Source organism: Myiozetetes cayanensis, unplaced genomic scaffold (genome assembly GCF_022539395.1).
Source record: "Myiozetetes cayanensis isolate MyiCay16 unplaced genomic scaffold, myiCay2020 scf5-8, whole genome shotgun sequence".
Taxonomy (NCBI): Eukaryota; Metazoa; Chordata; class Aves; order Passeriformes; family Tyrannidae; genus Myiozetetes; species Myiozetetes cayanensis.
Window position 1 is genome coordinate 100,099,343 of NW_026087742.1, and position 27,435 is coordinate 100,126,777.

The 27,435-nt window shown below is 41.5% G+C and overlaps 1 protein-coding gene across 1 annotated transcript in view; it reads right to left on the reverse strand.

Annotated features, from left to right (window-relative positions):
- Nucleotides 1-873: 873 nt before the first annotated feature.
- The window catches only part of RBBP7 (RB binding protein 7, chromatin remodeling factor), a 436,269-nt gene continuing 409,707 nt past the window's right edge, over nucleotides 874-27,435 (reverse strand). Inside the window, exon 12 of the transcript XR_007630868.1 lies at nucleotides 874-884. The gene's annotated coding sequence lies outside the window, so the exon portion shown is untranslated. The remainder of the gene's footprint in view (nucleotides 885-27,435) is intronic.

Genomic DNA, 27,435 nt, shown 5'->3' on the forward strand with positions numbered 1-27,435 from the left:
TAGTGTGACACCCGAATGAAACATGGAGCTACAAAGGCAGTACACAATGTACTGTCTGTGCATTGCATGGCTTCCTTCCCTTTCCCTTCCTCGTGATGACTGCCAATCTGAATGAGCTCTGATTCAAGGTAAAGGCTGGATATCATGACTGCATTGGACCCTGGGAGTCTCACTGAACACGGAGTGCTGGTCACAACACTAGAGCAGATTGCGCCATATGGAACCATCTGAGCAGTCATAAAGGGAGAAAGAGAGTCAAGAGGTTCTTTTGGCAGGAGGTGTGATGCATGGGAAGATCTTTTAACCACAAGGACTTGCCATGTCAGGTAGGCTGACGTTCAATGGCAAAAGAAGTGTAATGGTCAGAAGGGGAGCTATGGGACTTGTGTGAATATCTGAGATGACCCAGTTCCAACTTGAAAAAATACTAAGATATAGAAGTACATGTTAATTTTGTCATTTATTCCATCTCTTTGAATTATTTGGATAACCTTAGCAAAGATGCACTCATCTTGGAATCTGAGAAGCCTGCATGTATTATATTCTATGTATGTCACATGTCTTTTAGAATGTGGATTGATATTATTGAAACTCTGGAAAAACCTTCCATTTAAGCTATTTAAGCTGAAGTTGCACCTGTATTTACCTCCAGATACATCGCAGCTCCCATCTGATCATTCTGTCTATGGGAACCAGTGTGGAAGAGAGAGGCCAGTTCATAGCTGGTTCCTGCTCTAGTTCAGGCACCAGAACTCCGCTCTGCTCCCAGATTTGGTAACAGAGCCAGGGTTATCTTCATGGCTAAGCAGTTTTATTGTGAAGTCCCAGCTTTCAGGTGTTAGTAAATGAAGGAGCTGGTCCAAAGATCTCAAATCTTGCTTCATCTCTGCTTCCTCTCTGCCTTGAGAAACTCAGACTCGTTGTATGTAGGCAAAACAGTCATGTCTTCCTGAGTGTTCAGTACTGGGAGCTCTGCTGGTATATTCAACGTGGGCTTCTCTCCAAGCATAGCACAAGATGGAACATAGCTCTCCTGGGTGAAAGCAATGCAGGGAAGAAAGTTGAAATTATGCCACAATGCTAGAAACAAAATATTAATAATTCTCTGTACAAGCTTCATAATTAATTTTGTCAAAAAAATCCCCCCAAAACTTGATTCTGTGTTTTAAATTGTGAAAGTTCTTGCAAGATGCTTTCAGCTCTTAAGTGTGTCCTAAAGAATTTTTTCAGGGATTTAGATGGCAGTGGAGTGTCAGGAGTGTCACATAATATGTGTGCAGATATATAATAGCATTCATGAGCTTCTGTGATGACATAGGCTTTGCTGAAGCTCTCTGACTGTAAGAGATCTCAAATAAGTGATTGTTCTGAATAAATTGTCTACACTATTGTTTTCCCACTGCAAACAGAACAGAGCCATTTTTAAACAGGCTGGATAAATATGACACAGAATTCAGTGGGGAAGAAAAAGGAAATTTCAATTATATTTTCCCTGATATTTCCTGAACACTTCTTATATATGTGTGTATATATATATATATATTTAATTGCATGGTTCTTTCAGTTCAAGAACAGACAACGCTTTGGAAAGTGTTGCCTCACACTAATAAACATGGGAGTAGTACACAATCATTCACTTAAAGTTTTGGAACAAGGAGTCTCTTACACAGCTACAAAAGGGGCAGAGCTTGGAAGAACTTTGATGAGGCATTTCTCCAAGCCACAGCTGAAGAGATCTGTGCTTTTGTTTCTTAGATTTCAGATGCTAATTGCAGCAGGATATTTGTCCAGTGCATTAGTGAAAGCCTTCAGTAGGACAAAGGTGCTTCAGCAGTCAATATTCATGGTTCAGCGGATGAGCTGAAGCCGCAGTATTTTACTGAGAAACATGGCACTGTCTGCCTGATGAGCCATTGTGGTGGGTTCATGACCTCTCATGGTCATTACTGAGTCCATGTAAAATTTTGTGAAGAGGTACTGTCAATGCAATATAGATGATAGCAGCCAGATTCCTGAAACTCTCACTGTAGTTTCAGCCAGATGCAGCATTTTTGCTGTCTCCGACTGTGATTTACAGGACATTTACAAGATATTTCACTTTAGAGCAAGCAGAACAGTGGCAGCAAGCAGGGCAGTATGCCTGAGCAAGGTCTGATATACACACACCCTTAGAGGAACAGCCTTTGGAAGGACTGTGATTCACACAAGTCTCTTGTCCAAATAGGCTGATGTTTGGGGGATTTCACATGCCACTCTATGCACTTTCAGTGCATCTGCTTTCTGTCTACTTGCCCCCACTCTCCTACTCTCAGGGCTGCCTGTAACCTTGTCTTCTGCCAGCGCAGAGGCATGACCCAGGCCAGGAGGGAGATTTCAGGCACGTTCTACTTGCCATGCAACCATTTCTTCCCTACCATGTCCCTCATCAGATGCTACTATTTAAACCCTGGCTGAAACCAGATGGTGGTGAATACACTACTGCTGATGATGATGCCGTGAAGCAAAAGGCAATCTGGAGGGAGCCTTACTGCCTTCTCTCTCCCTCTTATCTGGGGACATATCCCTCATGGCACTGGGGATCCTGGGGCACTGCTACTGGTGCAAAGGGATGCAGTGTTACTCCGGGAAAAGAAATGTCTGAGACCAGAGAGGATTCACATTCATGTTCTTAATTCATACAGTGCTTTGAGACTGGAAAGGAACTACTTAATAGGACATATAAGAAATAAAAGACATTTATTTTTAAAACCTTCTTTTTTAAACAGCAGTGTCAGCTAAAATGTTTGTATTTTTAAATTTAGCTTTCATACTATATCAATTCCAGAGCCAGTCATGTTTTCCCTGTGGTAATATTACTAACGTAATTCTCAAATGAGCCTGTAGCTTTATTTTGTGTCTCATCACTCTTTGATAACTGGAAACATACCACAGATATTAGGCATGTACTGGAAATGAAGAATTATAGGAAATGGTTGCCTCATCCTTGAGGATGACAAAGTCTTTTGCTGTTAAGAACATCAGCCACAGTCTGTCTTTTGGAGTAATTCACAATCAAAAGGTTCTCAAAACAGTTTTAGTGATCAGCCTTCCCTTTAAAAGCCCCAAGTGCCTGCATTACATTCCTGATGCATTGACTTTTTTTCCCTCTTTCAATCGCAGCAATTAAAAACATTAGATCACAATTTTTATTAGGATACATAAGTAGAAGAAACCACAGTTTGGGGGGGGGGGGTAAGAGGAAGATATGCTCATTGCTACCCATTTTGTTACTTCAGTCTTATGCCAGCTCTAGGCTGGGCAGCACTATGAGTGAGTGCCCTGTCTAAAATGATTTTGTTTTACTGAAATACCCATCACCACTTCGTTTTCTTTTCAGAAATATTCCTGCCCATTACTGGATGTTACTGTGAGAAAGAGATGCCATCTTGTGGTCGGATTTTCATCTCACAAACCTGAACTCGCTTTTCCAAGAAATTAGTTCAATTGTCTCTTCAGCTTAAGAATGCAAAATAACTAAACCAGCATTTTCAGGTTTCATTGTTATTAATCATTATCTAGACTTCAACATTTGGAGATAACAATTTCTTAAGTTATCAAAACAAAATGCTGATATGTGCATATTATTTTTTCCAAAGTCAAGCAAATATATTAATTTTGCAAAGTGTAATGATTTTGTGCAGCTGCTCAGAAAAAGGTGGTGCAAGCATTATTCAAAATAAAGCTTATGTTTTCCATAACTTAGGGTGATATAAATAGCAGTTGGGACTGCCCGATATTTTCCATCTTGCTCTCAACCTCAGGTACAAAGCTGAATATTAAGAATACCAAAAGGCAAAATCTACCTGGAGTACAAAGCTTATAGACTTTGGGAGCAATGAAATATAGATTTTTGTCCAGTTAGTTATTCAAGGATTGCCCATGAAGTTAAGATGCAATCTATTGCTTTTGAGAAGCTACTCACAGGGCTCTGATATGTTTTGTTCAACATCAAGATCCTCTTTCTTATGCCAGCCTCTTCTGTAAACAAAGCAAAAACAAAGGTTATGATTGCAGAAATCTCCTAGCAATAGAGGATAACTGCTATCAAGGTTTCTTCACAAGGACTGTACCACGAGCTCTGTAGGCAGAACAACGGAGCCCTAATTATGTCAGAAACAACTCCAGTCTCTGGAACAGTTGAGGAATGAAAGCAATAAAATGGATATGACAGTGCTTTACCTCCCACTCCTTTTGGGCTATAAGTTCAGTCCAGCTTGGTTTTAAAAAACAGTGTTTACATCTGCTGGACCTGCTCTCAGGGTGCAGCTGCACTGCCTGTGTACAGACACTGGCTGTGTCAGTGCAATACGGACTGACGGACACGCTCACCATGGCCGTGTGTCTGTACTCATAAGTGAAGAATGCCCAGAAACTTCCCTGGGCATCAGAGACTGACTGCTCTGGGACAGACTGTGTTGGTGCCAGTTCACCATCTGGCTGGCAGATGGAGGCAGCTGTAGGCACAGTGCCTGCTAGCAACAGCCACCCTGCTGCCTTCACTGACAGACTGTGCCTTGAAGCTGCTCTGGAAAGCACTAGCTCAGCTAAAATGGGAGTTGGGGCATGTCAGGGTAGATACTTGTGGTCCTGTGCTCAGGAACCTGCTTGGAATGACTAGGATGGACAAATATCGAATAGAAAAGGGGGAGGAACAGAGCAACATGGGCTGTTACAGGCTGTTTATTTGTTATTTGATATAATACTGTACATTACACAGCAAAAGAAAAGACCCCCATACCTGAGGAGCTTGCAGGATGAGGGAGGGGAGAAAGGCAAAGGCTCAGTGATGGGAAGTCCACCCTTGGCAGTGCTGTGACAAAATTACCGGCAGGAAGGGGAACCCAAAGCCAGCTCCCACCAGTGCCACTGGCCCAGCTGGCTCTTGGCCTGGTGCCCCAACTGAGCAGAGGGATGCGTGAAGGGACTGCTACCTCCGTGTCATATCCATCTCCATGCTGAAAGGCAGGTGACCAAGGCAAGTTAGGAGAACAGAGGAGCAGGGAGCTCTCCCAGTGCCAGGTGACTTATGCTGCCATGTCTTAACTGGTGTCCATTTGTGGAGGAATGTAGCAAAGTAAAAATGTGAGTGCAAGCAGGGGTTCAGTGAAAAGCGAGCCTCTGTACTGCTGCAAATTGATTTTTTTTTTTGGCAGCAAAAAGACTTTTATTCTCACTGCATCGCAATGAGGGCTTCAAAGCCCGTTTAAGTGCCTGTTTGCCTTTCCTTTTACTCTGCATTGCAGCTGGCATGCCCAGGAAAAACAGCTTGCTCTGAATGCACATTAAGGTTTGGCCAGTATGTGTGTAAAGCAGTAGTGATACAGCATCATTTCATAGCCAGCAGGCATCAGGATCAGACAGCAAAGCGGAGGACATGATGGTACTTCCATTTCTCCTGTGTGCATCCTCATCCATGTCAACCAAGGCACAGGCATTGGCACTCTGGGCTTTGCTCATATGTGCTGCACGGAAAGGGATGGCACTGAATGAGATGCAAACTGCCAGAGCTGGTTATTGAGATCTGAGTGACCTCTTTCTTCTGTAGAATTTCTCTACATCCACATATTTATTTTGAAATTTTTACCACATAGACATGAACATTTGTACTGGATTTTTGGTTCTTTTCTCTCTGCACTTTTTTTTTTTTTTTTTGATCAGCTGCTCCACTGATTGACATTTCTAAAGAAAAGTGAGGAGAAAGCATTTTTTTCTTCTTTTTCAAATGATGTATTCCCCTCCTCCCTGTATCTGCCGAATTTGACAAGTAGCAAATAGATCAGCAGCACATCCGGCCTTGAGTCAGCTCAGGAACAGACACTACTGCAAAGTCAGCATGATCAGGAACCAAAGTGTCTGTAAACATCAGGTGTATCTTTCACTTCAGTCTTCTGCATAAATTCACTCTGGTCTTCTGCATAAACAGGTCATAGAACTGTTCCCTGCAACTGGATAACAGCCTGTTTGAAAAGACACTTAATTTCATTTTAAGAGCCTGTGCATTTCCCCTGACAAATCATTCCAGATGTTAATTTCCTTATTTCAAGGACATTGTGTCCTATTTCAAATCTCAGTTTATCTGGCAGAGTTCAGCTTCTAGTTGCTGAGTCCTGGTAACTTTCTGTCTGCAGGATGGAAGAGCCAGGCTGGAGGAGCTGCACAGTTTTCCGGGGGAGGAAGGGGAAATGTGTAGGTGTTGCTCCTGTGTCACTAAAGGGCAAATGCACTGCCCCAGCCAGTGCTGATAGCAGATTGCAACCCTGTTGAAGTTCTTGTTCTCCCTTTTTGCCAGGAATTAATGAGTGTAAAAGTAACCCCCAAGACAGCACTTTTTCATGTGTAAATATCCATCTAAAATGATTTTAATACCTCTCACCCTTTCCTGAATAAGCTGAATAACTCCTAAGAATCCCTTCCCCATTCTGGATTATTTTCTGTGTCCATCCGTTGAATCCCTCCTCTCAGACATCCTCCCTGACAGCACAACTATTCTAGCAGCAGTCTTACAATTGCCACATACAGAGCCAAGATAACTTTCCAGCCCTAGCTTGACATTTCTTTTTATATATTGATTTTTCTGTGTCATGGCCATCTCCAAGCCCTTTCCTGACTCACTGCTTTCTGTGAGAAGCATTCTTTTCCCTCAGCTGACACAGATACATCGACATATCTGCAACAGAGTAGGTGCAAAGGCTCTCCAAAGACAGACCTGCCTTCAGTAGGGTGGCTGTTCCCAGGCCAGGAGCATTTTTCATGCTCTGACATCCTCAGTCACCCAGAGCAGTCAGTGGAGGTCTTGGTCCCAGGTGGTCTCTCTAACAAGTTGTTTTCAGATGTTTCTGCAGAAGTTTCCATTTCTGCTTATCTCTGAATCCCAATATGCCATCACTGACTATGAGTTCAAACTTATGTATTGATACTAGGAAGAAATTCTTTACTGTGAGGATGGTAAGAGAATGGAACAGATTGCCTAGAGAAGCTGTGAATATCCCATCCCTGGAAGTGTTTGAGGCAAGGCTGAATGGAGCTTGGAGCAACCTGACCTAGTGAAGGATGTCCCTGCCAATAACAGGGAGGTTGTGCTAGAAGACCTTTAAGGGTCCCTCCCATTCTGTGATTTTATGATTTGTGGAAGGTTGCATGAGCCTCATTAAGTGACCTAGGAAGTTTTAGCAGTCCAACAATGGAGAAAAATATAGAAAAATACTTAATCTGAGTGCAGCCACCACACAGTATCCTGGAGAACCCTCTGCCTCTTGAACCCAGACATCAACCACAGCTCCCAAGGTGAAGTAACCTGTCTGAGTATAGTCATAGAGCTAGCAGCAGACCCAACCCTGCTTACAGTTTAGTTTGTAGAAGTTGGTCAGGATTACTTTGCTACTCTAACAGCCTGGACTAACAAGACTCTGCTGCAGAATCTCAGTAGCTCTGTCTGAAATAACACTCCTGGATAGATCAAAACAGCAGACAAAGATTAACTGAAAACTCATGAGGCTATTAACATCCCCCACATGCTAGAACAGACTTCTTGTTCCCACTAGTTGGATTTCCTGGGTAAAAAGCCATCACAAACTAGTTTCAGATTTTTTTGTCAAGTAAAACTAAAAAAACAAACCAGTATATTTTTAAAAAATTCAATAATGTTTATCTACAGTTTTATAACTGCCAAATGATGAACAGTGCTTAAGAACTGGAAAATTTCCTCTTATTCCCACTTTATGTTCTGAAAAAAAGGTCTGTCCATTTCAAATATCAAATAGGCATCCACTTCCCTGCTTTCACCTCAGAGGTATAAAAAATGATTGCACTGTCAGTTCTACTCAGACACAGCATGAAGGGCTTGTCTCTTGCTGTACCTGCTCACAGTCCAAGCTAATCCTTTTGTAGCACTTCTCTGTTAATATTTAACAGGCTTCAACACGCTTAGATTTAGTGACCAAAACTGGCTCTTATAAAGTCATCCTGTAGCTGGATTCTTTTTTAGTTTCTAATGCTTTATCATTGCCTCTGTGAAATATTTTTGATTACTTAGAATTTCTGACATGACCTTAAAACATCTTTAATAAAGAATCACTGCAGAAGTGGCAAGTTAATTTTGTAGTGCAAAATAGGAGGACAGTAGTAGTAGTATATTATTGGCAGAATTTAGTCACAAATAGGAGATAATTTGTCTAGTAATATGAACATAATTTTATGCTTTGATAATTATTAATTTATTTTGCTCTTATATGGATATTTTGTGTGTATTTAGTGATTGCTTTCCTCTAACTCCTGAATAAACATAATATATAATTATAAATAAATATTATCTATATTCAGCAATTAAGGGAAAGCAACACCATCAGGAGTGTAAATAATTGAACAATAGAATTTATTTCTTGCAATAAACCACGAACTAAAACTGAGCTAGAAAGTCTCACTCTCCTTTTCTAATTCAAATAGACTTAAAGAGTATATTCCTGTCAAGCTCATAATTTAAATGTGTTCTTTGGTTATCCATTATAAAAATGGTAATCCCAGTAAATTCGCTTGGTAGTGCTGCAGAAGCTGCCATGCATCTGTGTCACAGGAATTGCACAGCATCCAGAATGTGACAGTGAAAGCAGAATCGCTCTGCTCTTCAGTGTATTTTCACAAAAACAAAAGGCATTTGAGTTTATCTGGTTGTGATTTATGTGTCCTACACAAAAAGAAAAAAAGAAAAAAAAGAAGAAGGCTAAGTAACTATGCCATACAACTGTCCTCAGGCTTTTTATGGAACCTGCAGCTGTGAAATCCAGTCCCTGAACTGGGTCCTTTCCCCAGTCTTGGAAGTGAATCAGCTGAGTATTGCCTAAAAGTAATAGGACACACAAAGGTTACAATGCAAGAATACATTTCCTACCCTGCTGTTAGTGGGAGGGTGAGTTACCACTGTAACCCTTAAGTTTTAGGACAAACAATATTGATATCCTCCTTTCTTCCACCCACAGTTTATGGATCCCATCTGATGCCTAGATCAGAGAGTGGAGTTCCCACTGTAGGGTGTTTGAGCAATAGAAAATAGTGCCTTGGATGGCTTCATTTGTGGAGCCTTCTTGAACCACTCCATGTCACCACTACCAAATGCTGCCCTAGTCAGCACTGTGTTGGTTGGAGTGCTGTGGAGATCGAAAAGGACTACTTTTGACCAAGGAAGATAGGCAAGGTGTGAGGAGCCCTCTGGAAACTTTTTGGTAAAATCAAGAGGGGGAAAAACAGTAATGAAAAGTTTAAATTAATCGTTGCATACCTTGTTCTACAGCTGGTGCAGCTGAGAGAGTATTTAGAGGCCGCAAGTCGCTCTGGACCCATGCTCAGGAGGCCACTAGAATGGATACAGCAGTGTTGCAACTGGGCTGTCTGCATGGATGTCCTCCCTGCAGTCTGGATGGGGCACCCAGATTAGTTCAGCTCAGGGCTGAGTTTCTAAAGCAAATGTCCCAGCCCAGATACCCCTTCTGCACATCAGTTCAGTGATCACAAAGTACTTTTGGATTGCAGGGACTTGATTTCCTTGGAAAAACTGAAGGGGTAGTGCTGCTTCAGGAGTGCAGTGAATGAGTTACAGCCACAGACAGGCTTTCAGTTTACAAAGCTGGGCTGGAGCTGGATGCATAGCCCATGCAGGATGGGTGGAGTTATAGGCACCAGGTCCTCAGCACAACTGCTTCACTCTAGAGACCTGCTCCTATTGATCGACAATACTTACTGATACAAAAACCTTATGGAGGGAGGAGTGCTGCCCCCTCAGCTTCCTGTCTGACACCCCTTGCTGTTTGTTCCCTTGAGCTCTGCCAGCCAATTTCTGAGCTGTGCCTGGATCACTGAAATGACCTGGGTCAAGGCTGAGAAGAAGAGTTGTATTTTGTCTTGAGCTGGACTGCTTGTTTGGCACACCTGGGAGCACAGCATGTTGCCCTGGGGCACAGGAAAGAACAGCTCAACATTGGGGAAGGGCAATCATCACATTAGTGTTGCTGAGTTTGCAGAAACAGCATTTTCCTTTCAGATTGACAAGAAGCTGTAACCCACTTCCCGAATACCTTTCCCACATCAGCCTCCCTTCTCTTATTTAGTCCAATTAGTGGGAGTTTTTGAGGTTAAATCAGTCAATTTAGGAAAAATACAAATACCATTGACTACTGACACTTGAAGTTCAATAGCTGTGCAAAGGTTGCTCAGTAAGAGTAGATATTATATCACTGATTATTCTTCTATGCCCTGGCCCCATGATCCATTCATGAGGGCAAAAGTATTTTAATACATTAACTGGAACCTCTGCCAGCTTTTGGATTGATATAATTTGTGGTCGATGAACTCTTGTTCATCATCATTGAATTCCCTAATAGGTTCTTTCACAGGCTGCTGTTGGGAAAAGCTTGCCAAGTCTGAATGATTTTTGCTCAAGGCTTTTCCGTATGCTTCTCAACCCCCGGATGAAGCCTTAAAGGTTAACAGAGAGACCTCAGGAAATAATTATAATTTCTCAGTGACACCTTTTGCATCACATCTTTCTGAGTTACTCAGTGAAACTCTTGAAGGCATAAGGTCCAGTTGTTTTAAAATATCTCTCAGTAGAAGATTCCACATGCTGTAATTATGAACTGAGGTTAAAAAAAGCTGTCTGTTACAGTGATGAACTTGCCTAGTTGACTAAAGCTACTTATTTTCTTTTAAATTGTTGTTTGATTATTAAATCTGTTTGATGTGGAAATCAGAATTAAAATATTACCCCATCAACTTTGTGAAAATCAGGCAAACTTGCATCTTGCCAGCATAGATGGAGACAAAGCTGGGATGACATGAAAAATAACACAATATAAAGGATTTTCTGGAAAGGTTTTGTAGAAATAAAGGGTTATTCATGAGGTGATATTTATGTAGAAGTCCCAACAGAAACAGTGGCAATGATAATTAGAGGTCACCAAAGTTTCTAAGAGCTTCACTCCTTTGTAGATAGATGTACAATCTTTGTAGGTCTGCCTCCTCCCCTAGGAAACAGAATGAAGGTTTCTTTTTGTTCTTTTAATTCCCTTTATACCATATGGGGTTCCTGAAGCTATAGCTTACTGGTTGGTCACTACCTAATGTCCATCAGGAGGGACTTCATCTTGATGCCAGATAAACTTCAGATGAAAAAGGAAGTTTATTCTTGAAGAGTATTATGTCATTTAATTACAGAAATTGGTATTAGAAACAGATAAAAATGAAAAAGAAATCTGTGAAGCACAGTTTTCCAGGATGTTTAGAAGTTAGAGCTGCTCCCACATCTCAGATAATATGAGGGTCTGGCAGTCTAGTCTCCCCCCACACTGAGGAGTGTCTTTTGTGACTGGATTTTTTATTCTGTCCAACATGCAGTCTTCTCCCTACTTGTCTTGTCAGCCTTCAGGATGCCCTTCTCACCTTTTCATCTATTTTTCAGCCCAGTTTTAACATCACTGAGCTCTTCTATCCCACCTGCCTGTGATCATTTATGGATCTTCCCTCCTAAGCAGAGGGACCCATCCTCCTCTCCCCTCCCCTGGAATTACATTCTGATATTCGAGCTACAAAGTCTTTGAATGGGACACATCCCAACCCTGAGCGGCTCCTCTGCACATGCAGTGGTGCTGCAGCCATTACTAAGCAGTTCTTTTCTAGCTTAAAGAGCCTTTTTGCTTCTTGTATCATTTTCAGAATTGCTGCAGCACTTTATAAAGCCTGTGCTACGAGAGAAGATTCACAGTGCTGATACCTGATTATATCCACAATCTCTGGCTCAATGGTAATGCATTGCCAAGGCTACAGGTGACAAATTGGTGACTGGGGTGACAGACTTGAAACTCAAATGGAAATATCCAGCTTTTCCAGCATGTCCCTTTTCCCCCTTCACCTTCTGCTGGTTTTAAGAGTTCTGTTATGTTTCATAATTGGGGAATGCCAGCTCAGCTTCAGTGGCTGCACAGAGCAGGACTCAGGCTCTGGGGCACTGGAAATCTGTTTTAAGTGCTGAAACAACTTCCTGCTAGCAAAACTGCTGCTGAGCAGCAGCCCCTTGGAGGTGCAGAGCTGTGAGAAAGTGGATTGTGGTGATCCCAAGGAGGAGCTTCACAAGAGCTGGGAATCAGGAGTGCAAAATCCTGCAGATGGCAAACCCTGCTAAGTCCTGTGGGAAGCATGTGTACAACTTCCCCAGCCAAAGCCTGTCATTAGTCTTGGCCCCGCATGGGCAGGTTTTGTGCCTTGCAGAGCTCTGTGCAAGGCTCTTGAGGGACTGAACCCCAACAAGGGAAAGGTACCAGGGACTCTTGAGTTGGTGATGTCCTGGTGCCACGAGAAGCAGAGACTTCTTGGCCAGTTTTGCTCCAAGGCACTTGCAAGAAGTCAAGTTGACCAGCAGAATTCCTGCAGAGATGTATTATGGTAAACATAAAAAAGGAAAAGTGTGGCTATGTTCATTCATGAAGGAGCTTACATCTAGTACATGATTAAGTACCTTGAATCTTTCTCAACCTGTGTCACTGGGCGTCCATATTATTTGTGTTCAGCACTAGCTGATGCTCTGGGGAGAGGCTGGCACTTGTCTCCTGATTGAATTTGTTTGGTTCACAAAGATTAATGGGCATGAATGATGCTGTCTCTAGCAGCAGTCTGCAAAAAGCTGATGACAAGTTGTGCAAATCTGGTGTCACCTGGCAAATGCAGATCAGCGAGGAGAATAGCAGCAGGAAATTACAGTTGGCCTCATGCTGTCAAGATTGTCCTGGAAAAATTTACCAGGGATCACAGTGGCTGCAGAGCATCAATCCAACATCATACAGAATGGAGGAGAGGGACATGACCGAAAAATATGCATCTTTCATGGGAGTTAGAAAATACGTTCTCAGGGGAGAAAAGAATTAGCTCTGCCCTCAGTGAATAATTCAACTAAGGAGTTTTGCTTTGGGCAACTTGTGAAAGTAGCAGAGTTCCATGTATAAAATGGTATTTCTGAAAGCTTTACCCATTAATTTAACATGACTTAGCTCAATTCCAACCTTCCTTATCCAGTACAGTCCATCTTCTGCTTTACTAGTCAGGACTGATGTATTCCTCTGTGGCATGAAGTGAACCAGCTGCTTGCAGACCTCAATAACTCCCATGGCAAAGCAAAAGAGGAGCTTTAGAACATCAAAGGAAGTCATACAGAATTTCCACTGCACTCAGCAATTTCTTGTACATTCAGTGCTGTGCATTGATGGATAAAAATGTTATAAGATCCATTTAAATATATGATTGTAGTAAATACACTTAATGCCTTCTGCAAGATTTTTTAGAGATTTTTTAGAAATACCTTTGAAATACCAGCAAAGGTATTTCAGGGCTTCCTTTCTCTGTACAGTTTTAGAGATACTAAGGCTTGTGAAAAGTAAGGGGCAAAAGGAACTGCCTAATCATAAATGATAGTCATGTAACATAATGGTAGTTCAAATTGTGCTTTACTGCCCATATACTAGAAAACAGAACACATCCACAAATATATAATGCAAACTGGGGTTTATAATTAAAGAAATATGAGTTTGTGGGGGTTTTTAAAATACTTACATTAAATACAACACCTTAATTCCACTCACTCATACTGAGATGTTCAGTACCAAAATAAAAGGAGGCCCATAGAAGTCTAATGGAAGAGTAGTTCTGGGAAAAGGGTAATGGATATTGCAAAATCCAGAGCCTACTGCAGCTTTCCAGCTGGCATGGATGTAATGTTTTTACCCTGCCGCTCTTTATGTGTTGCTTCAGTGCACCTGCTGAATATCTGCAGGCTGAATAGGTGTTTAGGCTTGGTATTCTTTGGGGGGAGCAGGTTGGAGACTCCAGGTGAAAGAGAGATTCAGTAAAAGTGGTCTGGCCATTTTCAGAACTGAAATTAGAAGAGAATAGATTGTTCTGCTAAGTAGAAACAGTTTTACAAGTGACTTTTTTCAGCAGTGTCAGCATTCATCTTCCTGCTTTGGAGCAGGAACTTGGACTTTTTCAAGAGCAGAGAACTCACCCTGGGCGTGGAGACTTACCTCTTTCTTTCTCTGAAAAATCACCCACATTTGTGGAGTTGCAACATTTAAACTAGTATAAATTTGCAAATGCTGAAGACTTTTCAACTGTATCCTCTGAAAGCTATCCAGCCCAAGCGTGTTCCTGCTCCTCAGAGCTGGAATTGTCCTGGGATCACAGGGGCAGTCATCCTCAATTCACCCACCAGCAGAAAAAACAATTTCCTTATTTTTTTCTCCCCAAAAAGAGACTTTTGGGAACAAGAACACATAGCAAGAGAGGCTTGGGGACAGAATAGAAAGGCAAAATGAGAGTCTGAAGAAAATGAGGTATCATGAGAAGTTTAAATCTTTCAACCTGTTTATCTTATTGAAAAGCAAGTTCATGACTGATAGGATTTCTCTGATTATTCTCATAAGAGGAAAAAGCTAGGAACTACAGTAGTGTTTGTTTTTTGAAAGAAAGATTCAATAGTGTACTGTAACAACATAGGAGAAGCTGGATTCAAATAAAAAATTAGGCAGAGAATTTGAGAAAGGAATTGAAAACGCTGGAACACGTTCCTAAAGGAAGCAATAACTTTAATGCTTTTGGTATCTTATCCAGGCTTGCTGTCTCCAAAGAGTGTGCTTTGACCACTATAGCATCTTGGGCTTACTGTGTTTTTTTCGGGTGACAGTCTATAGCTGGTTTGATACATCAAACAAGGTTAAGTGAAGAATTGGGGCCTTTTAGTCTTGAATTCTTTGAACATACCAAGTGGAGAAGTGGCAGAGACAGGGTGAAGATATGAGCTGAGCAAGAGGAAAGGAGGAAGAGAAAAAGGAATGGATGATGAAGATGGATGACAAAGGAGAGGAACAATATGGGAAAGAAGTAGCTGGATCTTAGCTGTGCAGTTGGATTATTAGATCATAAACCAGAGAAGACCTAGGTAGACTGCATGTTGTAAGACATCCCAGAAACCATTACTATTTAAGCTAGTACTCCTTGTTTTAGAAACAGAAATACCCCACAAATGAGTTCCTATTTTTTGTTGTTGTTTTTTTACATTACCAGCAATCAAGTAGCACTACATCTGTAGGCAGATACTATTGTGGCTGAGTACATTTGTTGTTAAAAGCAAAGGATATAGTTTATCTGCAAAACAGCTTAATCACTGGTTATGTGATGTAAAAAAGAACAGAAACATTATCTGCACAAATGATAAATGAAATGTTACATTTTCAGTCTATTTGCTAAGTTTTTCTGTTTTCTTATCTAGGCATTCTTGTTATAATGTAGTGAAGCAATGGATACTTAAACAATAGTGAACCTTGACTTCAGTTTTACTGCTTCAATCTTTCTCCAGTTTCCTCAAAGTATGACTCCCTTCTCAGGACTCTATTTCTGTAGAGACATTTTCATAGAATCATAGAATTATTTATTTTGGAAAAGACCTCTAAGACCACTGAGACCAAGCATTAACCCAGCACTGTCACGTCCACCGCTAAACCATGTCACTAAGTGCTACATCTACATGTCTTCTGAATAACTTCAGGAAAGGTGACTCCACCACTTCCCTGGACAGCCTGCTCCAATGCTTGACAACCATTTCAGTGAAGAATTTTTTTCTAACATCCAATCTAAACCTCCCCTGGTGGAACTTGAGGCCGTTTCCTCTTGTCCTGTCACTTGATACCTGGGAGAAGAGGCTGACCCGCACCTTGCCACAAATTGTTGCTATGTAGTTGTAGAGTGCATTAAAGTCCTCCCCAAGCCTCCTCTTCATATTCTTTCTCAGGTTCTAAGACCCTTTTAAAGAAATAGCCTAAGAGATTGAGGTTCTCAGGACTTCATTTCTGAACATCCTCTCATTTCTTTACAATTAAGCACATGACATTTCATCCTACCAGTAATGATCCTCAGATCTGCCTTTTCTCTAGAATACCATTTGCACTGCCAGCAAATTGCAAATAAATAATGAGACAAATGGTAGACAAATCAGGTTGAAACATTAAATTCAGGGATGATACCAGCAGAGGGCAATAAATAGACACTGTCCCTGACAGCCAGCTCTCCAGCAGTCTGGAGACTGGGAACTCCATACCTGGTATCCACTGTTTTTGGAAAACAAGATCAGATTCCTTCAATAAAATGCAAAAAGAAAAGTCAAAAGTGGCTTTCCTTTACAAAATCTGTCTAGTCATCCTACAGTCCTTTATAAAAGGTACTCTTTAAGTTCTCATAACCAGCAATGATAAAGTCTAGTAAATAATGGTAAATAGAAATAGATGAACCATAGCCTACCTCAGTGAAGACATTCACACAGCTGATATGTGCATGTGTAATAAATTAAGTGCTTCATCTACAGCTCGATAAAAGCTACATGTTAATTTGATTTAGAGCACCTCCTTTGCCCTTTAATGATAGGAAATACAGTATTAGAAACTACATCACAAAATAAAATAGATGCTGAAAAAAACTTTGGAATTACCATCCACGGAGATAAAGAGCTCTTCATGGGCTTCAGTATGTTTTCTTTAAAATATTAACTTCTAGGTTGAAATGTCTCTTTTGTGTACACAGTATATGCTGGTTTTACTCTTTTACTTCAGTATGATTGTGTCAAGAGACCATTAACCAGTCTTTAACTTCCAGCTTGCACATTATATTGTTCGTTGAGGAGACATTTGCTGAAATAGGAAAAAAATTGCATTTCTATCCTAATGAAGCAGAAAAGTTCCCTCAGAATCTTATTAGATAATTAAGTGCCTTAGGTCTACTCAGCATCACCAAACTTTTCAGCATTTAAATTGTTTACAGGTAGTTAAGACCAAGTGTTTCACCCACCATTAACAGGGATGCTCTGTTTTGTGTGTCTCAAGGATATTTTAAGGCAGACTGGTTAATCTAGGAAGCTTTGCAAATATTCTGGGCCATGTAACCCCTGTGGCTAATTCCAACTTGCATAATGCAAATAAGACCCAAGGCTGATATTTAAGGATGTCAGGCAATAGAAAAATATTTCTGTTCTAAATGTATCCCATGAAAATCGTAAAATCACAGAATACCAGCTTGGGAGGGGCCTCAAGGATCATTTGGTCCAACCTTTCTTGGCAAAAGTACAGTCTAGACAAGATGGCCCAGCACCCTATCCAGGCGAATCTTAAGTGTCCAATGTTGGGGAATCCATCACTTCCCTGGGGAGATTATTTCAATGGCTGTTTGTTCTCATTGTGAAAAATTTTCATCTTGTGTCTAATTGAGATCTCCCCAGGAGTAACTTGTACCCATTATACCTCATCTTTTTTCTCTATTGTCATCCTAAAACTGGTGTTTTAACAGTGCATTTTATTTTAATCACCCATATTCTGACAGTAGTTCTGGCAGCTGTGTCTGAACAGGCGGTGATGTAGAATTCCACATGGGAATCAGATTCTTTGGAAAATTAAAGGTGTATGCATGATGCTTAGGAAAAAATAACCTGCTGTTCTCTTCAGTAGTGCTAGCAGTGGGATGCATTCATGTCTTGCCAAGGTTATTACTAAGGGGTGTAGCAGTGGCACTGTATTCAGTTGAACCCTTAGTCTGTCTAATCCAGTGTTTTGGAGCTAGAAATAGCCAACTAATTCTCTGTGTGCTCTAAAAATACAGAGACAGGGTATGATAGACTTACCCATAACAAATGCTGTTACTTAGAGTTAAGAAGGGAAGACATTTTCTCCGGAGAACCTACGTGTGTGTATATCCCAATGGGTTACAAAAAGTGAGAGAGTCAGGGAAAGGATGTCCAAGCAGCTTATTAGTATTCGTCTCTCTCTTTCTGATGATGAAGGAAGTATTAGCTCTCCCTCTCCAAAGGATCATGCACAGTACTGTCTGCCCATACACATGCAGGGAATGAGGTCTCTCAAGGAAGAACAATTTCACCTTCTGCTTTAAAGATAAAAAGAAGCCACATCATTTGCAAAATAATTCCAAAACCAAAACCAACAAAAAAACCCCAAACAAACAAAAAAAACCCCAACAAAACACACAAAACAGAACACACACAAAAAACCACACACGAAAAACCAAACAAAACCCAACCCAACCCAACAAACAAACAAACAAACACAAAACCCATGAATCATCATGGCTAGGCTTCCCGAATGAAGATTTGAGAAGGGCTCTACCCACGCTTGCTGCAAGCGCGCTGAGTCTACCCACGCTTGTTACAGTAATGGAAAAGTGAAAAGTAAAAAGACCAAGAGCATTTTTGAACACTTAAACAAAATACTGAATTTTTTATCTCAAAGAGGAATTTTGTTTTCCACTTCATATATGGTTATATGTTATGGTTAAAACTCCTTGGTAGCTAAAATTATTTTTTTAATTACTTCTTCTTGGACCTGCAAATCCTTTGACTATAGGCAAGGCAGTACCTTCTGGCAACTCCTTTCTTTGTTCTTTCAGTCCAAAGACTTCTTATATTTTGGCATTTGACAGCTCTCTTCGTGCTTTGTCCCAGAGAGAAACAGCTTTGTTTTACTGAACAGGTGATAGGAGAAGTAGAAAAGCAAGAACGTCTGTGAAGCAACTCCAGGTCTTTCTTTGAATGCAGAATTCAGGATTTTTAGAGTTCAGGATGTGGAGGAATTGCCTTTTCCTTCAGCAGCAAAAGTCTAGAGAAGTCAGCAGTAGGATAACTCTGCCTGTGGGAGACTGATTCAGTCCAGAGCAAACCAACATTTAAGGAACACGAGGCAGTATTAGGAAGGTCTGATCATCTCAGGGGTTATGTGACCCTCTCTGGCAGGTAAATATGAGGAACCTGTAACAGCAGCACTAATCTCAGAAGACTGCTACAGATAATAGCAATTATTTCCAGAAAAGCATTATAATAAATATTCATGTTTTATAATGTGTGACTATTAGGATTTAGTACTGTTGAATGTTTACAGCAGAATATTGTTCTAAACTGGAAATGTAAGCATCTTCCTGATGCCCTAGTCATCATCAGCTAGCCTAATACTGTTTTTTCAAGGCTGCAGAGTGCTGTGGAGTCATTTTAGCATGCTCTTAGCTGATGTGGTGCTTCTCAGGGGTGCCCTGCTACAGGCAAGAGCTGTAGCAGGGCTGACACCAAGGAGATGTGATGGCACAGCCTGAGGCAGCCCTGCAGCTGGATAGTGCTGGCTGCTCCCAAGGCAGTCTGGAACTGCCTTTCACGAGAAGCACATACATGTGTTTTTTAAACCTGGATCAGGGGCTCGGCTCTTAATCAAATCTGGTCTGTTTATACTGTCAGTCTTATCATTCCATGAGCCTACTCCTTTGGAAGTAATCACTTTGTTGAGAATAAGAGTGATACATTCAGCTCATTAGTGGTCCCAAAGCTCTTTCTGTCCTAGGTTTTCCAAGTGATTGCTGTGCTAACAAAGGTTCAGATCAGCTGTCCATTTATGTATTCATAGTTAACTTCAAGTATAAAATTTTCAGTGACAAATTAGTGAAAGCCTGGCATTAAACACTTCTGAAATGCTCAAGAAAGGCTGTTTCTTGCTCTGAGATAACAACTAGCCTTTAACAATCTCATGGTAGGATGTTACTGTATGCCTTTATAGCTTCTCTTTTTTTCCAGGCATGTCATTTATCTTTTTATTTCAATATGAATGTGCTCAACTTCTCCTTTCAGTCCTGGCAGCTCATTATATCCTACCGGTCTGAGAGCTCTTAAACTTTTGTTCTCATGTGGGTTCTTAGAAATTTTGTTCACACCCTTAACTCGTTGTTGTATAAGAGATACGAATGGATACCTGTTCTTCCTGAAGAATGCACATTTTCCACTTCTCTGATTTTCCTTTTTAAAATTTAAACTCTTTTATATCTGCTCTGTTTTTCCAGCCTTCTATGGAGCCAGGGGCAGCAAGACCGTATGTGGAGTTGTACAGACACCCCTGCTCAGGCTGAAGAGGGGGCAATGGTTTCATCTCCTGGCTGGGGGTTTGTCTCTTCTGGGGCCATGCTTTTGACCCTATGGTTGCTCTGAGTAATTAAGCTCAACTGGAAACAGTTGCAGTTTCTCAGTTCCTAATGCTATGGGAATTCCTGTGTTCCTACAGGCACTGTGACATGTGATGTTATAAAAACATAAACCTTTGAATTTCATCACTTCAAACAATTCTGATTATACTGTAACAGTGACCTACACTTTCCATTATTTAGCACTGCACAATCTTTTATGTCACTTGCAAACTCCACCAGCAAATTATCATTGATAGGTATTTTGATTTTTTTTCCCTGTTATGTGACTCATCAGCCTTTATGAAAGACACGTCATAGTACTGTATTTCAAATATTTCTGTCTTTAATAGTTAAAATCAAGGCAGGAAGAATTTGCCATGCTTCCAGACAAAAGAGGCAGCTCACAGGCCTTGAATAGTTTCTGACTCAGAGAGACAAGGAAGGACAGGAGAAGGAGAAAGGGGAGAGAGGAAGGAAGGGAAAGGATTCCAGTAGTGACAAAATTCCCCCTTATCCTTAAAGAGATTTGAGCCCCAATTCTGCTATTATCTATGCCATTTTCCACACTAAGGCAGTGTGATGGCCTTCACCAGAATGGCTGTTTTGTGGAAAATAAGAGAACAACCAGGCTTTCACAAGGTAGGAGGAAAGCCACCTGACTATATTCTGCTGGATGGAATTGATTACTTGCCTCTGAAGTGGAGAGAAACACTTAGCATTAGAAAGCCCCTCATCCTAAACTGAAAGAGACCAAGTGAATGACTATAAGGTATGCTAACACAGAACAGGTGTCAAAAGACCTGAGGGACCAAAGTTAGGTGAGTTGGATCCCATCTGCAGTGTTCAGTATACTTCTATACATTGATTTGTGACAAACAGTACCTCATCTTGCAGGTGGTGAGGAAGCTGTCGTTATCTCTATCATGCCACTAAGATGGAGGCAACCTGTTTAACCCGAAGCAGATAGATTGAACTTCTTCCTTTATTTCACATGTGTGCCGTGGCTGCTGGGACTCTGGGCTCAGTGAGGGGCTGCAGCCGAGTGTGTGGCTGAGGACAAGCGCATGGGCCAGGTGTGGCCAGGAGAGGGCCACCCAGCCCTGGCAGTGCCACCACACTCTGCTCTCCTGCCAAACAAACAGGTGATGCAAAAATGCTTAATTGCAAAGTCTTTGGAGTTCGTAGGCATCTGTCCCCAGGGAACAGTTGCACACCATCTTGTAGGAGAGAGGGATGGAAGAGAGGCATTCCTTCACATCTGGTGGAGATTTTAATTTTAGGAGACAGAATTTAAAAAAAATAAAAAAGAGACAGAGATGAAAAATGCTACAAAAAGGGTAGGGAATCCTTCCCTTTCATCTGGCAGCCTCTGTCTGATAAATGTCCCACAAGCCACAGGGTCACTCATCTATGCCAACTGTAGATCTCCCACAGCTCAAGTGGAATCACTCAGTACCCTTTGGTCCTTTAGGAGCAGGTAGCCCTGCCACAGGTGGTCCCTTTTGCAAACCTGTCTTTCTCTTTTAGGACTAAGGCAGGTTAGCAAAGGTACCACCTATTCTCAAACTCTGAACATGCCCTAAAGGAGAGGAAAATCCTTTAAAAGGACAGAGTAGGAGCTAAATCACTACCTGTGCAAGGCTGACTACATGGGGCGCCTAGTGGAGGTGAATACCTGGCACAAGTGTTGACAAGAGGTTTCCACACTTGGTGGAAAGTGGATGTGTCCAGCCCTGTCCCTTCCCCTGCCTGGGGCAAGCACAAGCAGACTGTAGTGCTGCAGCCCCTCCTAAGGAGTGTGGGCAGCCCACATGGACACACGCTCCTCCTCCTGCAGGACAAGTATGGATCTAGTCTTTCCTTCTGAGCTGGTTGGAGTTTATAAGGTATGTGCAGCACATTTTAAGTGCTCTAACAAGTAGAGCGTCTTGGGTTTCCTTGCTTCTCTTTATGCTCACAGGTACACATAGTCCTCTCTCAACCCCTGCTCATATTACTGAGTTTGGGAGTTGCTACTATTTTATCCAACAGTCACATTAATAAACATATTTGGTCTCTGCAGAAAGTATGCTGGGACCAGAACTGTCAGGTCATAGCAAGCAAAGCAAAAAGGGAATTTTAGTAGGCACAGACTCCAGCTTTAGGAACTTCATCTGTGCAGTCTGATTAAAAGGGGGATCAAGCAATATTTATCCAGAGCCAAGAGAGGCAGTGAAATGTGTGCCTTGCTATGTTTTCTCATGTGTCAGGGTTCTCCCACTGTTGAGCTACATTTTCAGCTATTGGGCAGGGGTTGATCAGAGGCAAGGGCAACCTGGTCTGGAACTCCCTGCAGCCCAAGAGAAACTTCCCTGCTATCGTGTTTCCGTGTGCAGGTCATTTCCCACATCAGTGATACCAGGTCAGTGCTGAGGCAGAGCACGGCACGGAGCAGAGCTTAACTACTGGGTATCCATAAACATGTGGCTCAAACAGGATTTTCCTCGGGCAAGCCCATCATAAAGAGGTGCCTGGTGAAAAAACCCACTACTGCCAAGCCTTACATGTGGCATAGTTAGTCATGGTGGGCTTGTGCAAGTTGTAGTCCTGTGTGCATGAAAAGCTGCTCAGAGAGCCTACCTATCCAGGGGCCAAACTCTACACCTTGAACCCTTGCAGCTCACTGTCCAAATGAGGCTACTTGAATGTTTGAGGAGACACTGCCAGTTCTGCTGCTGGTGATGGTTGCTGTTACCACCGTGTCCTTTTCAGTATGGTACTGTACAAAGTTGTTCGCATTCTGAGGAGAGACTGGCATTGAGATGTAGACACCCCTGCCAGTCCAAGCAGGAGTGAAATAAGTGAGGAGCAATTCTTTCTCCCACAGGAAGAAAGCTCTATTTGCTTCTTCCTTCTCATTTAACTTACGAGTCATTTGCTGCATTTAACTTATGAGCCAGATGTAAACAATACTCCTTCTAACATTTTTTGCCCGTATTTGCTTTATCTTTGAGGTTCTCATGTGCTAACCCTGTTGTTTAGTGAAGTTTCTAATTTATGAAGTTTGAGCTTGTATGAGATCTGCTTCTTTAAACAGTCAAATGAAATCTGGAATAACCATCTTTACTGCTAAAATCCAAGATAACTTTATAAACCAGAGGAGCTTCTCCATACTTACACCCAGTGTGGTAGAAATAAGACAAATGATAGCCATGATGACATCATCTTCAGAAATCACTCCAAAAAGTGATTCTTTGACATATTCTTTATCCTCAACCTGCCTAATTTCCATGTGTATTAATTAGCTAGAGATGCTATATATCACCTGGCAATAAACTTGGTGTCCTGTCTTGTTTTGGTTTAATTTCATTTGCACTTACCTCATGATAGCATATCTTACACATATATCAAATATTTTAAAATTAAACTTGTCCCATTAAAATGTCTTACTCATTTTAAGAATTAAGCAACTTGCCTTTACATTTAGTCAAAAAACACATACCAGCTCTAAAAAATTACCGTCACAAAGCTAATTAGAAATCCCCTAATTAGAAAAAAAACAAACACTGTCCACATTGTGTAAATGTCTCTTCCCACTTCTTCCCCAACAAGACTTTAATTCATTAGTCCTTTCAGTGCCAAAATTCCTTTCACACTAATAAAATAAGATAGTCCGAATAACATAGTCCGAATACTACCTACAGAGGCAAAAACTTCAACCATAGGTAACTGTTGCACTACAGTGGAGAATGCAGCAGTTTACCTTTCCAGGGGTATGGTCTTCTTTTACTGCATTATTCTTGGGCTTAATTTTTTTAATCCATGTTTTCAGTCATTTCAAAATCTTAGTTCCCGTTTCCAAGACACTGGTCTTACTGTCATTCATGAGTTGTTCATGACTTTACCAGGGCAGTTCCCAGAGCCCAGCACAAGGAATCTGGGTTATAGACACTGTTTTTATCAACAAGTTAAACTTCCAGAGGCTGTTATCAGGCACTAGATTAGCCTTCTTTTCAGGGTGTCTTTCAAAACCATTCTCTCTACTAAGACACGTGTTGCTGTAGGTTAACACAGTGGAATGGAAAAGGGAGTACAACAACATGCCAGATAACGTCTACTTCTCCAGCAAAGCTTCAAAAGATCCTGATGTCCACCAGGAAACACTACAGACCTCATTTGCCCATTAAATATTCTGAAACTGTTCTGACAAAGGCTATATAGACACAATCTTCCACACTGTAATTAGACTGGAACCATGGTCAGTGGTTATATCAAAGGTGGGCTGCATCTAAAGGTGCTACTTTACTTCAAGATTATATATGCACTTCTGTACATCCAATAAGCACCATCTGCAGTCAGGAAAGCCAGTGGAATGAGAATGTCATAACTGAAACCAGAAAAAAAAAAAGGCAGCCAATGGAAGGTATTTTCAGAGCTCTTCAATTTTTTTTATGTATGTTAAAATCCAAAATTTTCTGAGACTAAGGAAAATATGCAGCTTGGCAATATGATTTTGGAGATTGAAATATAATAACAGTGACTCAGAAAATTATTATTTTGAGTATGAAGAAGAGGAGGTAGGAGATGTGCATTTGTAGGAACACTTTCTGTTGTCTTTTACAGCAGTGGCCAGATAAAGTGTAGCTGGGCTTCAGTCTTTCTAATTGTCTACCTGCATAACCTCACAGCATCCCTGTAGTCCTCATGAGTTGCCTGCTCCTTTTTCCAGAGGTGATAAATTCGCTTTTTCTTCCTGAGTTCCCACCAAGGCTCTCTCTTCAGCCAGGCCAGTTTTCTTCCCTGCCAGCTCATCTTTTGGCACATGGGGATGGGCTGATCATGCATCTTTAAAATTTCCTTCTTAAAGCAGGTCCATCCTTCCTGGACACCTTTGTCCTTCAGGACTGTTTTCCATGGGAGTCTGTCAACCAGTGTGATGGTTTTGATCTAGGCCTTCCTGGTAACCAGTTTGTAACCAAGGAAGTGGCCAAGTACCCAGTATTCCATACGATTTTTACGTAAACCAGAGTATAAATAAGTCGGAGATTAGAAACCTCTCTCTCTTCTCTTCCAACGAGGGTCGGGAACTGTAGGTCCTTACGTTGGTCTCGCTTATCTAAAGCTGAGGCCTGCAGCGACCGCTGGCCTGCCACGTGGGGGGTTCGGAGAGTGCTGGCTGTGTCTGCCAATCCTGCTTTTTCCAAGGGAAGTGGTGAGATCTGTTTTGTTAATTACTAGTATAGTTCTTGAATTTGATCAAGTATACCTGTTCGGTGTCCCTTTTTTTTCCCTTTCCCTATCCCTTCGGGGAGTGGATCCCCTTTTACTGTGTATATAGCATCTTAACTGTATATAACTTTAATTTACATAAATATATATATATTTTATATAAACAGATTGACTTTGGATTCTTTAATTTTTTATAGTTTTTTTTTCTTTGCCCTAAGAGGAGAAGGGAGGGAAGAAGGGGGCTGCTGTCGTGACTTTCAGACATTTAACAGGAAACCAAATCCAAACCATCACACCAGTCTCCTAAAAAGGCCAAAGTCTGCCTGCGAAATTCCAAGGCAGTAGCTCTGCTGACCCCTCTCCTTGCTTCTCTGAGAATCGAAAACTTTCTTGTTTCATGGCTGCTGTGCCCAAGACAGCCTCTGACCACCACATCTCCTACCAGCCCTCTGTTCACAAACAGCAGGTCAGCCACCTCCCTTAGCTGACTCCCTCACCAGCTGTGTCAGGAAGTTATCTTCCAGGAACCTCCTGGACTGTGTTCCCTCTGCTGTGTTGTATTTCCAGCTGACATCTGCTAAGTTGAAGTCCCCAAAGATGTCAATTCCCCAGTCTGAGGAATGGTATGCATTGCCACAGGTCTATCCTGTATGCCATTTGGCAGCACCAAGTTAAATAATAATGCAAGGCAAACTGATACTGATATATGTCCTACTAGTTCAACAACAGGACTTTTTTCTAATTTTGAAAAAGTAAAAAGAGAGAGAAACCTATCTCTTTCCGGTCACAATCACCTATGTGTTGATGTCAGGGTTTATCCTGACTGCTGGAAAGGCTGAAATTATCATTTAAATTTAAACTTGCCACCCTTTTAATTCATCCCTGCACAGACAAGGCTCACAGAGCTCCTGAATACTTGGCACACACGGAATTAGTTTCAGGAGTATGAATGTACTGAGTGTTTTCTGAGGCCTACTGTAGGGTTTTTTTAAGACTCTACTAATGTTTTCATATATTTTGATTTCTTTTCATTTTAAATCCCCGTTCACACCTTTGGAGTTGACTACACCCCAGGACAAGAGATCCTTATCACAGGGATGGAACAGGCTGCCTCTGTGGGTGTTGAGTCACATTGGCACACATCAAAAGTTTTCAGCACTGTGAGACCATGCTGCCAAAACTGCCAGACTGAAGGTTCCCCGTCTGCAGTCCACATGTAATATGGAGGGAAAAAATATAATCTCCATAGGTTTGTGGCATAATTGTTTGTAGTACAGAACACCTGAAATCTCCTATTGAGGTTAGACTCAGCTGCATTTGTTAGGAGGTGTAAGTGCAGTATGAACTGTACCTCTGAAGTGACAGCAGAGGAAAGCACATGCAAAAGTGATGTTTTCTCTCTCTTCAGTGAGTGGGCTGGCAGAGGGCAGCCTGGGATGCCTTTACAGAGGCTATTTTAAGATTATCACAGCATCATCCTGAGACTCTGGGACAGAGCTGCGGATTGAATTCAGATTTCTCAAGACGCAGTCAATAATTTTCATCCAAAGCAATTTCCTTCTGTCTTGCTGACAGACAAATTGGAAAAGTGACAGATGATAGACAAGCTGGCAGGGTGACAGGAGGCTTTCAGATGCCGTCTTCAAAAAGGGCAAGAATATCCATTTTTCTCCGACACCAAATGCTCATTCCTACCTTTCCATCAGCATCTGTTTATAGCCTGCTTTGCCAGAAAAGGCAGTTTCATTTCTTCCATGGAAGTCCTTTCAGAGTCAGTCATCTAGGGCAACTGAGTAAAGGCAACAAGATAATTACAGAGAGAAGTTATTATATCTTGGCCAACTTCTGTGCTGTGCCTGCTCAATTTTTCTGAATAAAAATTTCTTGCAAAATTCATCCCCAGACCACACTATAAACACTCACCTGTGGTGAGAGTTCCCAGGACTTTCATATGGATCTCCATGAATCTTTTCCCTGAAGTAAGGAATTCCATGAGGGAAAAAAAAAATATCGAAAGTGAAAGCTAGATTTATGAAAACAAATCCCTAAAGAAACAAAAATGCAGAACTTAGAAAACCAGAAATTAAAAGAGCTTGTAAAGAAATTTTGCCTTCCTGCTCCATTCTTGAAGAGAGGGACTGATCTCACAATCTTGGTTTTAGT